Here is a 14,933-nt window from a genome sequence, read left to right on the forward strand (position 1 = left end):
TATTATTTTGTACAGTTGTAAATTACATTAAATAAATAAATAAAAAATATATATATAAATTTAAACTTGGTATTATAAATTAATATAATATAAAGGAAAAGAGAGTAAATTAATATAAAATGAACGAAGATAACCTTTCTGTAAATATGAATAAATTAAACCGATTATTATTTAGATTTAGTAAAAAATAAAGCATTCCTGATAATAATATATGTGAAGATAATAATTCATGATTTCGAATTAAAAGATTAATTTCCAGATACACTAGCTCTGAAGTATTGAAAAAAATAAATAAATTTCGTGCAACCAAAACCCTTTTAAAACGTTTCGTTAAACTTCTTCATTTTATTACTTCTCCGAAAAATTTAACTTTTTGGTAAGTCTAGGTAACGTGACAGATTAATAAAGCTGATGGATTAAAATCAATTTATCTGTTGATTGACTGTTCTTGTATCAGTAATTTGACAGCCTTCAAGTCCTCAAAACTCAATAACTTAGATAGCCTGGTTGGATGGCAGTGAAAATTTTAAGGGTATTATTCCGAGCAATGATATTTTCAACTAGAAAACAACGGTTAATTAAAGAAAATTACACAGTAAATAACAAATATCATATATGTATAATTCATTGTGTATTAATGTTATTTACAATGTTTTATTCCACATTAACTTTTACAACCTTTTATATATAACTAGTGTTCTCTTTCTATGTAATTCAAACGTTTTTATACAATATCATAAATAAGTCATGGCTCTTGCCTGTTTATAGCAATTACATCATCGCTATGGCTAATGACGTAATTGAGAATTTATGAATTAGATCTCATGTTCTGCAAAATAAAATCTAGTGCGGTGTGCGCATCATACACTTTCACTTATCACCCTAATTTTAAAATTAATCCTTGCTTATATAGAACAGATATTTCTATATAATTAAAACTGACAATACTTTCCCGTACTGATTCTCCAAATTTGCTTTCAAGTTGACAGATTAACGAACTCTAATTTCAACAGTTTTGAGGAAAGTACTTTTAATATTATTTCTAGATACAAAGTTTTAATATTTTTTTCTTTTTCAAAATGGATGGCAGAAATAAAAGAACATGACAGTGTAATAAAATTTAAATTCTTTTCTTAACCATTTATTTAATGCTAAATTATTATAGAATCAATATTAAAAAAATTAAGAATGATTATAAAATCATTCTTCGCTATACTGTAAACTGAAAGCCTCATTTATACGTTAAGGAAAAACCTGCCAATTAAGTTTTTCGTCATATCTCATTTCCTTCAAATACTTTATACGTTACAAATTATTTTTTCTAAAATATTTTGCTTTTCGACGGTGTACAACACGTTTAATATGACTTTTATTTCCAAAAATGTGGTTTCAACCTGCAAAAAATATTTTCCTCTCATTTCCTCAAGTTAATATTATAATTTTTTTATAGTTTACATTTAGCCATTTTTCATTACTATTGAAAATATGAGAGTGTCAATTATTTCAAATAAATAAAATAAAAGATAATCCAGAGGAAGAGTTTTTGGAAAATCAGTATTTAAGTCCCGTTAGACTATTTCAATGAGTATAAGATTATGTTGAAAATACTATAATTTCTGTTGATAATACTGTATACTGCATACCTACATAAAATACTGTATACCTAGCTTATGTTGAAAATACTGTAATTTTTGTTGATAATACTGTATACTGCATACCTACATAAAATACTGTATACCTAGCTTATGTTGAAAGTACTGTAATTTATGTTGATAATACTGTATACTGCATACCTACATAAAATACTGTATACCTAGCTTATGTTGAAAATACTGTAATTTTACATTGATTTGCCTAGTTAAATCAAAATCTTTAGAGCCGTTTTTAAGATAATTCTAAAAATATGTAAAATCTATTACACAAAGTAACACCTCGGTTGGTCTATGTCAACGAAGATGTTCTAACATCCTAGCCAAACACATACTCTAAATAAGTAATTTAAATTTCATACGACTTTTGATTTTTGAGCCTAGACTGTTCACACAAATACAGACACACCAACCATTTTGTGCGACTAGGTTATTTGTTTATTTATTCTTAAATGTTTATTATAACTGTAATAAAATGAATTCTGCTACTATCAGAATCGGACAGAGGGATTATAACACACGAGTAATTCCATACATTAAATTTAATATTACATTTCATTCATTATTAGATGAAATTGATGTTTATTTCTACATTTACATGTAAAAGAGTTACAGTTAGTATAATAAATAATTAATTATGAACAACTTTATTATTCTTGTATCTTTTTTTTTTAGTGGGGCTCATCTTTAAATTATTTAAGTTTATTTATGTTGATATATAAATTATATAAATTTGTTTATGTTAATTATTAATTAATTAAGTTTTCAATAAGAATGAGAGAGGAATATTCTTGGGACCTCATTAAGCCCACATCGTAAAAAATAAAACTATACTTATAAGTAAAATATTTTTTAAAATTAATTTTATTTGCTAGAAATTCAATTATCAATATATATGATTATAAATAAATCTATTTTAGATATTTTGTTGACGATTCAGCTTTTTTTACTTTGGCCATCTTTCAAACTTTTTTTCCTCACTTCTTCACTTCAGTCATCCTCATTAACTACTTTGATTTTGTAATAACAACTCTTTGGAAGTGAGATTTTTCTACACTTTTTTAAGTTAAAAAGGCCGAAATATCAAATATATTTATATTTTATATACTTCAGACTTTATCTATAGACATAAAAACGAATTGTGTGTAAATGAAATTAATAAAACAAAAATCTTATAAGTAAAGTTTATATTTTACTAGGTGTGTTTAATGAGGTCCTAAGAATATTTTCTTTAATCATTCTGATTGATAATTAATAATTTAAAGATAAATCCAACAAAAAAAAGTATAATAAAGTTGTTCATAATTTATTATTTATTATTATTACTATTCGTAACTGTTTTAAAGTATTCATGTAAAAATAAATAATAATTTTCATCTATTGATGAATGAAGATTAATATTAAATTCGATGTTTAGATAACTATTTAATAATAGTACTTATATTATATCCCACTGTCTGGTTCTGTGTTCTAGAAAATTCTAGATTAGCAGATCCAGTTTGCACTACATGCACTAAGAGCTAACCATTCCCTGATCGCAGACTTCCTCCTGCACACACGGCTAATGCTTATTAACAGCATCCTCGCACACACGAAACGATGTTTTTTACCATTCTTTGGGTGCCCTCAATATCTTCAATACAAATGCACATAAAAGGCAAGTTTTCTATTTTCATTGAAACCGAAAAAACAATGAGGTGTGCCTCAACACTTCCCCCTTTTACCAAAAAAAAAAATAAATAAATAAAATAAACACAGCATGTAGATGATTACATGTTTTATTATCACTTTCCTACTCATGAAATCCATAGCAAGGGAAATAATTACAATCGTGAAAAATTTTTAATCCTAATTTTCAACGAAAATTATAATACTTTTTTAGTGACTTGTAACTCCTAATAACTTTGTCTCTCAAAATGGTGTGTATGTGAACAGATTAGCCTAAAAACAAAAATTTATATAAGCTGAAATTAAGTACTTTAGGTTGGTACGTACGTACTTGGGACGATAAGACATTTTTTCGCTAAATTCGACTTCCCAGAAGTTTACATTATACACTCCATTACGCATTCTTCAATTTTCTGCATTAACGACATTGAATAAACTCCAAACATCAATAGACAAATAAGTGTCTTTAATATCGGCAAGGTTTTGTTCTGATTGCAATAGTCTGGACTAGGCTTCCACTACCAAATCATTGGATCAATATTATGGAAGATGCAGAAAACAATTTTTTTACGAACTTAGTATCCAAAGTGGTAATAAATTGTTCATTATCATAACATTTTGCATGAAAAATGCACTTTGGGTCTATTGAAGCAGCTAGAATAATAAATGACGGCTTGATGAATAAGATTTTTTTTTGGTTTGAATTCATTACTAACTGAAATGGTGTTCTCATTCTGAGGAGACATTCACTAAGGTGTACTGATAGAACTTCTTAACTATGCAGAACTCGTCCAATAACAAAACATTGACATTAATTCGTGATGTATGAAAATGGAGATCTGTACCACTATAACCCACAGAGGGTTCTGGGTTAAGTACTTTATAAGAGATTATTGTTCGTTGAACAACGGTTCTGTAAGGAGGCGATTTGTTCGTGTTCACACACAACCGCTTGAATTTTATTCTATTAAATGCACTCTCTTTATTAGGCTGGGTTTGCCCTAGAAGGGCTCCTGAACCCAAGCTCAGAGCTACAGTAAATAAATAAATAAATTATAAGCACAGTAACAAAATATATAATTATAACCTGGATCCTTATAGTTAGTAGCAAAACGCTTTGCCCACTGAGACATCCCACTCCCTGATTTCGAATTGTACTTATATATAAAATACTTATTCAACCTATACACAAATATTTTGCGGACTTGTCAAGTTATATCAACTAAAACAACAAAGTTACCCCCCTCCCTCTTTTAAAAATTAACTACCGTAATTAATAGCCACACTTACTTTCATTTATTATCTTACAGGTAATTTCTAAACATATATATATATATATTTTTTATTTATTTAGAAAGCATATCCAATTTGGTCCGACCAGGTGGCAACATTTATTGGTCGTTGCGAAAACAACGCACAATGATAAATGGAAAATAAAATATGTCTTTATTTCAATTTTAATTAATACTTAATTGAAAAATAAAATTAAAATCAGAAATGAATGAATTAACTTTAGTAAACAAAAATAATTATGTACAAGTATAAATTTATAAATATATTTCACATATAGGTTTTCGTCGTAGACTCAATTAAAACACTAAATTTTTCACAATCGTTTATTTTATGTAATTTTTATTGAGTTTTAATTTTATTATCTTTTTTTCAACTTTCCAGCAAGAAGAAATTTTTTTATTCACCTAATGAACTGACGGGTTAATTTAAGTGGAAAAGAATTTTTACTGGTTCAAAGACATTTTTTGTAGCGATCAAATTATAAAATTTTCCCGTAGATTGTTCCTATTTTTAAAATTAAATAATTTTTTTTTAATCATTTATTTAATGTAATTTACAACTGTATAAAATAATACAATAGGTAAATATGTAGTATGTAAAATTAAATAAAAAAGTATATAAAGCACATACGATAGTATTAAGTTTGAAAATTAATTTTATCATCTTTATTTTTTAATAATTCTGATTTATCGTTTGAGAATTAAATCTTCAGAGGGAGCGTTTAGAAATATATGCGTGTAACGAAAAATACATTTATTTATCCATGGCCGAATGTAGTGGATGTGACTTGAAATTGACACTGAACCAATTTTTACTGATACCAGACTTTAGTTCAAATCAAATGTGGGGTTTTCAAAATATAGGTTTGACGAAAAATGAGTTTTTTCTTGCTTACGCAATTTTAATTTTACTTAATAAAAGTTTAAGTAAAATTTGATAAAAATGATATGTGATGTAAGGACAAGCAAGTACCAAAATCATCGAATCTAAAATTCAGTACTAGGTTTCTGACCAGTTTCATGGATTTAACTACAGATAAAAAGATATGGAATCGTATTTCTTGTAATTTTGTCTAAATCGTAAAATACTTATGGAAATTTTATATATCAAGCTCCCCTACCTTCAGCAGCGAAAAAGCTGATTACGGATAGAACACCAAATGAATATAATGATAATACTATACCTTAAATAAAAATTGCTAACGATCACTATACTAGACACAAAAGGATGATGGTCAAGACAAACAAAAATAACAACTCCGATCACGCGTTAACTGTTAGCTCAACTACTGTTGTGTTCAGTGCTGCCGTTAACACCAAAAAAAAATTACCTGTGTATAAACCTTAAAAAAAAAAACACAAACCTGTTTTCCATATTCGGCGGATATAATGCTTTAACTCATTCCCATTTTCGGAATATCTACTTTTCAAGGTACAATATAAATGTAAAAAATGATTTATAGTGCAGTACGTCACTTATTTGCAATTTAAAATAATAATAACGAAAGCGTGAGCAGATCTGTCACTAAGGTCGTCTTACCCTCGTGTTTGTTTGAACAGATGGAGTGTAAGTTAATTGTGCTGTGTTGCATATTGTAGATTCATAAACAAAAAATCTTAGCTAAGGTTAAAAAAATCTATGAACCTCAGATTAATCCATAGCGTAATTTAATATTGTACGTAGATGAAATGTTCTTTTCAAATTTGTTTAGGATTACCAACAGTGTAGGTTAGTTAGTAATCATTATCTAAAGAGCAGGCTCAGTCTGTCTAGATTGGCGATCGGGGATCGACAAGAATTATTGGTTGTTTAACCGCTAATAGTAAAAAAAAAGTCTATAACAATAAAAAAACTATTTAGGAGATGAATTTTTTAAACCATTTATTATTGCCCTTTTGTATAAGTAAAAAAAATAAATTTTTAATTTAGCATGAACATCTACTGTTAATCATATTTCACTTACTGAATTTATATTCAACTCCTAATAATTAAATCATAATAAATAATAAATTAAATTAAACTTAGTTAATTAATAAGTTATATTGTAACTAAAATACATAGTTAATTCATAAAACTAATGAAATAGGACAGATTATACTGGAAATAAATCCAAATAATAGTTATAAAACAGAAAAATATAAAAATAATATGAAGGAAAACCAATTCAAACCCTTTGTCACTTGGTTGTACAGTCCTATACAAAAATATAATCTTATAAAAAATTTAATATTTTATATCTGAGTAACAAAATATATTCTTTTTTATTTTATAAATGATTAGTTACTATTTTAATAAACAATTTGATCATAATGTTAGGGTCACCATCAATTGGGACAAAATAGCTAAACAAATCAGCGAAAAAGTATAAACCTAAAAATTTAAGTCTCTTTAATAAGTTTTTTTTTTTTAATATTTATTTTGGCTATTTACAACTGTACATTATAATACATTTAGTAAATCGGATTTACTAAGTTACTAAGTTAAATTGGAGTGTTACAGGCGTGTAGAGAAACTACCCATTGGTAGCACTCTAATGACATTTTACATTAGCTGGTCTTCTTTTCAGGCGCCTCGGAGGATTGTCAGGAATGGAAGAGGATGCAAGATTAGAAACTAGAGGGTTTGAGTGGTTAGAGAGTTTATAATGGAAGGAATGATATCTGGTTCGGGCTAAATTGGTTACATTGGGAACATTAAGGCTTTAATAAGTAAATTCATCTCAATAATGAGAACTTATGCCATGTTTTTTGATCACCAACAGTCTTTTGGGAGCACTTCTTACTCAAATTAATTAAAGTGCCCTCCGGTATGTTTTTTTTAAGCTTGTGCCTTCCTTTCTTTGAGCTCGCCAATATTTTGGATTTTTGGCTTTTGAAGGTCGTTGACTTCTTTATTCGTGATTCCCCACAAAGCTTCAGTCGGGTTGGGGAGCTGGCCAAAAATATTGATCCCGAAATCCTGAAACAACTTTTTTGTAGAGCATGCTTTATGGATCGGGGATTGTCCTGCTGAAAAATGTCTTCTTCTTCCAACATTGTAATAAACGGTAAAAAGAACATAATAATAATAATAAACGGTAACAAGAACTCTTACAACATTTTGATAAGCAACAGCATTTATTTTACCCGAAATAAATGAAATTGGAGGCTTTCTCTTTCCATTAAAAGCAGCCCATTCCATTACTCTGCCACCCGAATGGGACCTTCTTGATAAAATGTCTTTCTTTTCTATGGTCACGCCAGTAGTTATTAAGACCATCTGGACCATTAATGATAATTTTTTTTCAGCATTGAAAACAAAGCCAGACATTTTTTTGCTATCATGAATATGTCTTTCATCAAACTTCAGTTGTTTCTGCAAATGATGTTTTATGAGCCTTTTTTCTCATCACCTAACAATATTTTAAAAAGTTTGACTCTGCTATCCACTTCCTCACATCCTAAATTGAATCGCCTCAGAATCTGTCCAGAGGATGCGCTCCTGTTTTCGCAATATGTCAAAACCACCCATTTCATACGATTGGAAAAATTTGGATGTCTTCCATTTCTTTTCTCTTCCTCATAATTGTTTAGTCCGCAATTTAAAAAGTTTTTGACTACGGCCAAGGAGTGGTTTATCCCCAATACAATTTGTCTCTGAGTCATCTCACCTCTTATTAGGTCCATTATTCTTTGCTGCTGAATTTCCGTGTCTAAAGTTCCGTGTGGCATTATTAGAAAAACAACTAATACACATAAAGCGATAAAATATAAAAAACGTACAATATAATCTTTCTTCAACAGTAGAAATACAACTGAGGTGGTATTAATCCATTAATACACCTGGCAACAGTAAAACAAACATTGATTTTATACTTATTCATAGCATAAACAAGATTTGTTTACTAAATATGATGTCGTAAATTATCAAACAGATCAAAGGCCTTTTAATGCTTCTTGCCAATCTAGTAACATAAAAAGAATATAAAACAATAATTGTGCAATAAATTTACTTCAAAATTTGATATGGAAGCAGATAGTTGACAGTATGAAGTAGATTGCAGGAAGATAGTCCGGTTGGTGGTCAATAAAGGTTTCAAAATAGTAAGAAAAAACTATTTATTGCTAACTAACGTTGCGCCACACTTTGTATGACTTCGTCAGGAATAATAAGATATAAAAGATAAAGCATCAAGCAATCAAAGTAATACTAGACAAACAGAAGTCTATTAGCAATCGAGGTGAAGTCAGTTAACTACCCAAGATAATATTTAGTAAGGAATATTTGGGGGTGACGGTAGCAGCATAGTAACGCGCCTGTCTGCCAACCCAAAGGTTGCGAGTTCGAGTCCCCGACCCTATTTTTCAAGCATATAATACTCACTCACAACCTCCCTCTTGCATTTGTGAGGCCCTTAGCCAATGGGTAGCACTAACGAAAAATAGGCGTGGGAGTGGCGAGCCCACCGTATGAAAACCACGTCATGAAACGCGCGATGTATATTTCCAAAGTACATCGCGCTAGGCCTTGGACTTCAACAGTCTGTCGCGCCAATAATAAATAAAGAATATTTGTGTAGGAGTAGCAGATTCTATGCACGAAATAAATGTACAAGATGTTTATTTCTATTTTTTTGGAAAAGACGTTTGTTATTTTATGGATTGTTTTCTGTGTTCTAAAGAAATATCTGACGTGCTGAAATTGAAGTTAGTTAAATAACATAGAAAATATTTTGATAATGATTATCTTCTTAGAAGTAGAAAGTATAGTAGTATTCAAAATTGAAGCCAATTAAAGGCTCTTAATATCGTTTACATTAAGTATCTTAAAATGAATAGTACTTTTCATGATATTAGGAAAAATATGCTATAATTAGCCAAAATAGGATGTTGATCTTTTAAAACAAATAAAGTAATGTACAAGAGAAAATTTCTTCCGATACAGACGAGTGTGCAGCTGATATGTGATGTTCTTCTATGTTGTGATAACCAGTGTTCTTAATCGATTTTCCTTATTGAGTACTTCTATGCTCAATTGTAAGTTGAGATAAATACTTTAAAAAAATATTCAAAAAAATAAGAGCATATTTATTCTAATTGAACCGATTCAATCGTTTTGGAAAGAGAGTAATTATAGATTTCCAATTAAATATAGAACGGTATTGTTAACGCCATAATATAATTACGTTGTAAATAATTGTAAATAGTATTTAGTTTTATAGTTTTAGTTAGATAGTTATATAGTTTTATTAGTATTTAATTTAGTTACATTTATTTTTATTTAGATTTAGTTATTTGAAAAGAAAAATGTGTAATTATATTTGTTTGTAATAATGAGTAATAGAGACAGTTGATAGGGGCTGATAATTGTTGCTAAGGCGTCACCTAGCAACGGACCGACCATCTTAGTTTCTTAGGGCAGTTCCGGCTAATTAGTGGCCCTGGTAGCGTCTAAGCAGCCCTGTCTGCCCTTATAGTTTAATAGTTTGGACATTTTTAGTGAGTTTGTGAGTCTCTTCAATATTCAACTATTCTAGATCTAGTGTTACGTGTTAATTTTATAATTCAGTAAATAGAAATTTTTTTCATATAATTAAAGTGTCTCAAATACAATTGAATTGGTTCGACCAATTTTTTTTTAATCGGTTTAAATAATTAATTTCGTTTAATGTTTTTCTCAGAAGTATTTGTAATATTTGAGTTTGCTAGGTTTGAAAATGCACCTGGTTATCACAATTTCTACCATGGCTTATTAACTTACCCTAATTAGTATAATAATAATTAACAATTAATCATAACATTTCATACACGATTTGAAATGTTAAATTATTATCTAGAGAAACTATTTAACACGTAATATTAGGATAACTATTCGAAGTATTTCAGTAAGTTTTTAAACACTAGATAAAGACAGAATTCTAGTTCCTGTGCATTTTCGAATACGTGAATTTTTAAAATTTTATTCAACCAAGCGATCTAAAATAATCAGGACGGGAAATTCTGAGTAAAAATCATCAGTCAGCGTAAGACGATCTAGGTCAGTGGGTTCAAACCTGCCGCAAACTAAAAATTCCGGTCTAACTGATTCAATCTTATTCAGATAATCATAATGAGAGTGATTATAAGTTGTAATTATACTGTGATTTAAGTTGTAAATATACTTATACACAACTTTTCGTATACCATTTTGAGACCATAAGTATTTATTTTCCAAAACGGTTGAACTGGCTCAACCAGTCTTTACTTCTTGGTATTCTTCTTCGTCTTACGCAATTGATTTTTTCTCAACTTGCAGTATTGAATACTACAAAGAACTCAGACGCGGTCAGTCAGAATGAAAGTCATGGTTTAAAAGCCAGACTGACCTGACTGACTTAAATCATGAAGACAACTAACTTGTAAGGATCTTGTGTAATGTCTCTTTCGATTCGTAATAAACAGAAAGCTTGTTTGGCATGTGACTGTCAAAATAAAGTGAAACACAGAATATTAACAAAGAACTCATAGCCTTCCCTCCGCTTTTTCAGTACCCCCTCCACTTCAAATTTTCAAGAATTGGATTTCAAAATTTTATCAATAATCCATCATCCTTAGTCCTACCTGATCAATCCGATTTATACGAGAGACCGAGTGAATGGATTTAAGAAAATTTACGTGTTTGGGTCTGTAAGTTTTGAAAAAGCGCCCTATTACCTCAATTTTCGCTTTTTATTATGAAGTTTACAGGAGGACATTTTGAACAGATGTCCTCCTTTGTATAATAGTTTCTTTATCGTCTTTTTTATTTTGTTTTTTAATACTAACTCCACTTTAATATTTAACAACACCATCTACGGTGGTTTGGCCATGTAAAAAGAATGGCTAAAATAATATATAAAACGAGAGTCGGCAGAAAAAAGGAAGGTCGAGAAAACTTGGGATGGTGGAGTCAAAGAAGCATTTGACAAGAATGGTATTGACTGGACTAGGCTCAGTAAGCTGGTACAGGACCGAGAATTATGGTCTAGTACAAGAGCCAGGAAAAAAAAAGGCAGTTATTCCTGCCCCAATTTTTGATTACTTTAATGAAAACTATGTATAATTACTAGTTATAATTGATGAGTCTGCCAAGTATTGGTAGGAGGAATAAAAAATGGCCGCTGTTCTAAAACCTTAAAAAAAGATTAATTTTTCATTCGGAGCTCTATATCTTAAAAACTACCAACAACACTAAAAAATCTATGACAACATTATTTAAAGAAGAGTAAATTTTCTTAAATATAAGCCCTAAAAGAGCTAGTTAAGTCCAATGGTTCTCGAGATATAGCTAAAAAGCAAACTTTTTTAAAAATCTACTGAAAGATTAGTAGTTAGTGAATTTATTTTGAGAAATCCTTATCTCAGGAACTATGTGACGCACAGATGTCTATTAGCACTCAAATTAAAGCTAGTTTAATGGACTATAAAGAGGTATATGATCTTTACCTTCGTAGGAATAGTAGTTTTCATGATAATTGCTAAAATAAATTGATTTATAGTTGTTCAGACAATAAGTTTGATTTATGAAAAACTGTATTTCAGAAACTATTGGACGTACAGATATCTGCCAGCACTCAAATTAAAGCTAGTTAAATTTACTATGATATAGTTAATAGTGTTTATCTTTGTAGGAGTAGTAGTTATTATGATATTTGGCAATGTAAACTCACAAAATGTTAATTTCTAGTTGTTCGAATAAAATGTTGGATTTTTGGAAAAATTTATTTCTAGATCCATAAGAGGCACATATGTCTGACAACACTCAAAATAAAGGAAATTTAACTTACTATAAAGTAGTTTATGATACTTATCTTCTTAGGGGTAGTAGTTTTTATGATATTCACATATGAATATAAATTAGCCAAATGAAAATTTGTCGGAACAACTATAAATCAATTTATTTTAGCAAATTTCATGTAAAATATTACTCCTACGATGATAAACATCATAAACTACTTTATAGCTCATTAACCTAGCTTTAATTTGAGTGCTAATAGACATCTGTACGTTTAATGGTTTTTGAGATATAAATTTTTCAAAATAAATTCACTAACTAATAATAATAAAAATTACGTGTTTGAGTGTGTAATTTTTGAAAAAGCGCCCTGTTACCTCAATTTTCGCTTTTTATTATAAGGTTTACAGGAGGACATTTTGAACAGATGTCCTCCTTTGAATAATAGTTGATTTATCTTTTTTTTTTTTTTTATTTTTTTTTTTAATACTAACTCCACTTTAATATTTAACACCACCATCTACGGTGGTTTGGCCATGTAAAAAGAATGACTAAAATAATATATAAAACGGGAGTCGGCGGAAAAAGGACAAGAGGAAGGAAGAAAACTTGGAATAGTGGAGTCAAAGAAGCATTTGACAAGAATGGTATTGACTGGACTAGGCTCAGTAATCTGGTACAGAACCGAGAATTATGGTCTAGTACAAGAGCCAGGAAGAAAAAAAGGCAGTTATTCCTGCCCCAATTTTTGATTACTTTAATGAAAACTATGTATAATTACTAGTCAAAATTGATGAGTCTGCCAAGTATAGGTAGGGGGAATAAAAAATGGCGGCTATTTGAAAACCTTAAAAAAAACATTAATTTTTCATTCGGAGCTCTATATCTTCAAAAATACAAACAACAATAGAAAATCTATGAGAACGTTATTTATAGAAGAGTAAATTTTCTAAAATATAAGCCCTAAAAGAGCTAGTTACGTCCAATGGTTCTCGAGATATAGCTTTTTAAAAAGCAAAATTTCTTAAAAATCTACTGCAAGATTAGTAGTTAGTGAATTTATTTTGAGAAATCCTTATCTCAGGAACTATGTGACATACAGATGTCTATTAGGACTAAAATTAAATTTAGTTTAATGGACTATAAAGAAGTTTATGACCTTTACCTTCGTAGGAATAGTCGTTTTCATGATAATTGCTAAAATAAATTGATTTATAGTTGCTCAGACAATAAATTTGATTTATGAAAAACTTTATTTCAGAAACCAATGGACGTACCAATGTCTGCCAGCGCTCAAATTAAAGCTAGTTAAATTTACTAAAATAATTATTTATGTTTATCTTTGTAGGAGTAGTAGTTTTTGTGATATTTGACAAAATAAACTCACAAAATGTTTATTTCTAGTTGTTCGTATAAAATGTTGGATTTTTGAAAAAATATATTTCTAGATCCATAAGAGGCACATATGTGACAACACTCAAAATAAAGGAAATTTAACTTACTATAAAGTAGTTTATGATACTTATCTTTTTAGGGGTAGTAGTTTTTATGATATTCACATATGAATATAAATTTTGCAAATGAAAATTTGTCCGAACAATTATAAATCAATTTATTTTAACAAATTTCATGTAAAATATTACTCCTACGATGATAAACATCATAAACTACTTTATAGCTCATTAAACTAGCTTTAATTTGAGTGCTAATAGACATCTGTACGTGTAATGGTTTTTGAGATATAAATTTTTCAAAATAAATTCACTAACTACTGATCTTTCAGTATGTCCCAACATACAACATTTTTATGAAATGTAAAAATTATTTAACGTAAATAACTCAATTAGGACTCATATTTTAGAAAATTTACTCTTCTTTAAGTGACGTTCTCTTAGGTTTTCTTGTTTTTTTCCTACTTTTTAAGATATAGAGCTCCGAATGAAAAACTATTTTTTTTATCGCTTTGAAACAGCCGCCATTTTTTATTTCCCCTGCCTATACCTGGCAGACTCATCAATTTTGACTATTAATTATACCTAGTTTTCATAAAAATAATCAAAAATTGGGGTGAGATAACTGCCTTTTTTCTCCTCTTGGGTTCTTGTACTAGTCCGGCTCTATAAGCATTCTCCGCGCACCGCTCTGCGGTATAAGAAGAAGGATTGAGAGAGAAAGACAGAAAAAACTCCAATTACAACTTTTTTAGGATATACTCTCTATAACTATAGGTAAAGCACTAATAGTTCTGTACCTCGAAGGGCTTATGGTATCGAATTTTCTAGGAGTAACCTAAGAACGATGGATTAACAACGTTGGTAGCTTTTAGACTAACGAAGGTGTGGCGGTCCTATCAGTTAGTGGCAAAAAAAAAAAAAAAACAAAAAAAAAACCTGCCTAACATTTCATAAAATTGGTATCCGTTTTTATAACCAAATTTTGCTGTTACTTGTTTATGCCATGACTTCTAGTGAAGTCTACTGCTTAACCATGGTTGGGGGTGAAAGTTCTTCATTTTATGAGACCACCACTCAATGAAAAAGTTAACACCCCAGGCCGGATTCGAACCGGGACCGCCAATAGACATCAAATTGA

At 29.5% G+C, this 14,933-nt stretch overlaps 1 protein-coding gene across 3 annotated transcripts in view; it reads right to left on the reverse strand.

Moving 5' to 3' along the window:
• LOC106683260 (facilitated trehalose transporter Tret1) overlaps nt 1–14,933 on the reverse strand; it is a 49,986-nt gene that overhangs the window by 28,980 nt on the left and 6,073 nt on the right. Inside the window, exon 1 of one of the 3 annotated variants that reach the window (XM_067047164.1) lies at nt 5,794–5,817. The exons of the other annotated variants lie outside the window; for them this stretch is intronic. The gene's annotated coding sequence lies outside the window, so the exon portion shown is untranslated. Of the gene's footprint in view, nt 1–5,793; nt 5,818–14,933 lie in introns of those variants that run through there. 3 annotated transcript variants of the gene reach the window in all.

Source organism: Halyomorpha halys, unplaced genomic scaffold, assembly GCF_000696795.3.
Source record: "Halyomorpha halys isolate HHAL.00 unplaced genomic scaffold, Hhal_1.1 Scaffold474.1, whole genome shotgun sequence".
Lineage (NCBI taxonomy): Eukaryota > Metazoa > Arthropoda > Insecta > Hemiptera > Pentatomidae > Halyomorpha > Halyomorpha halys.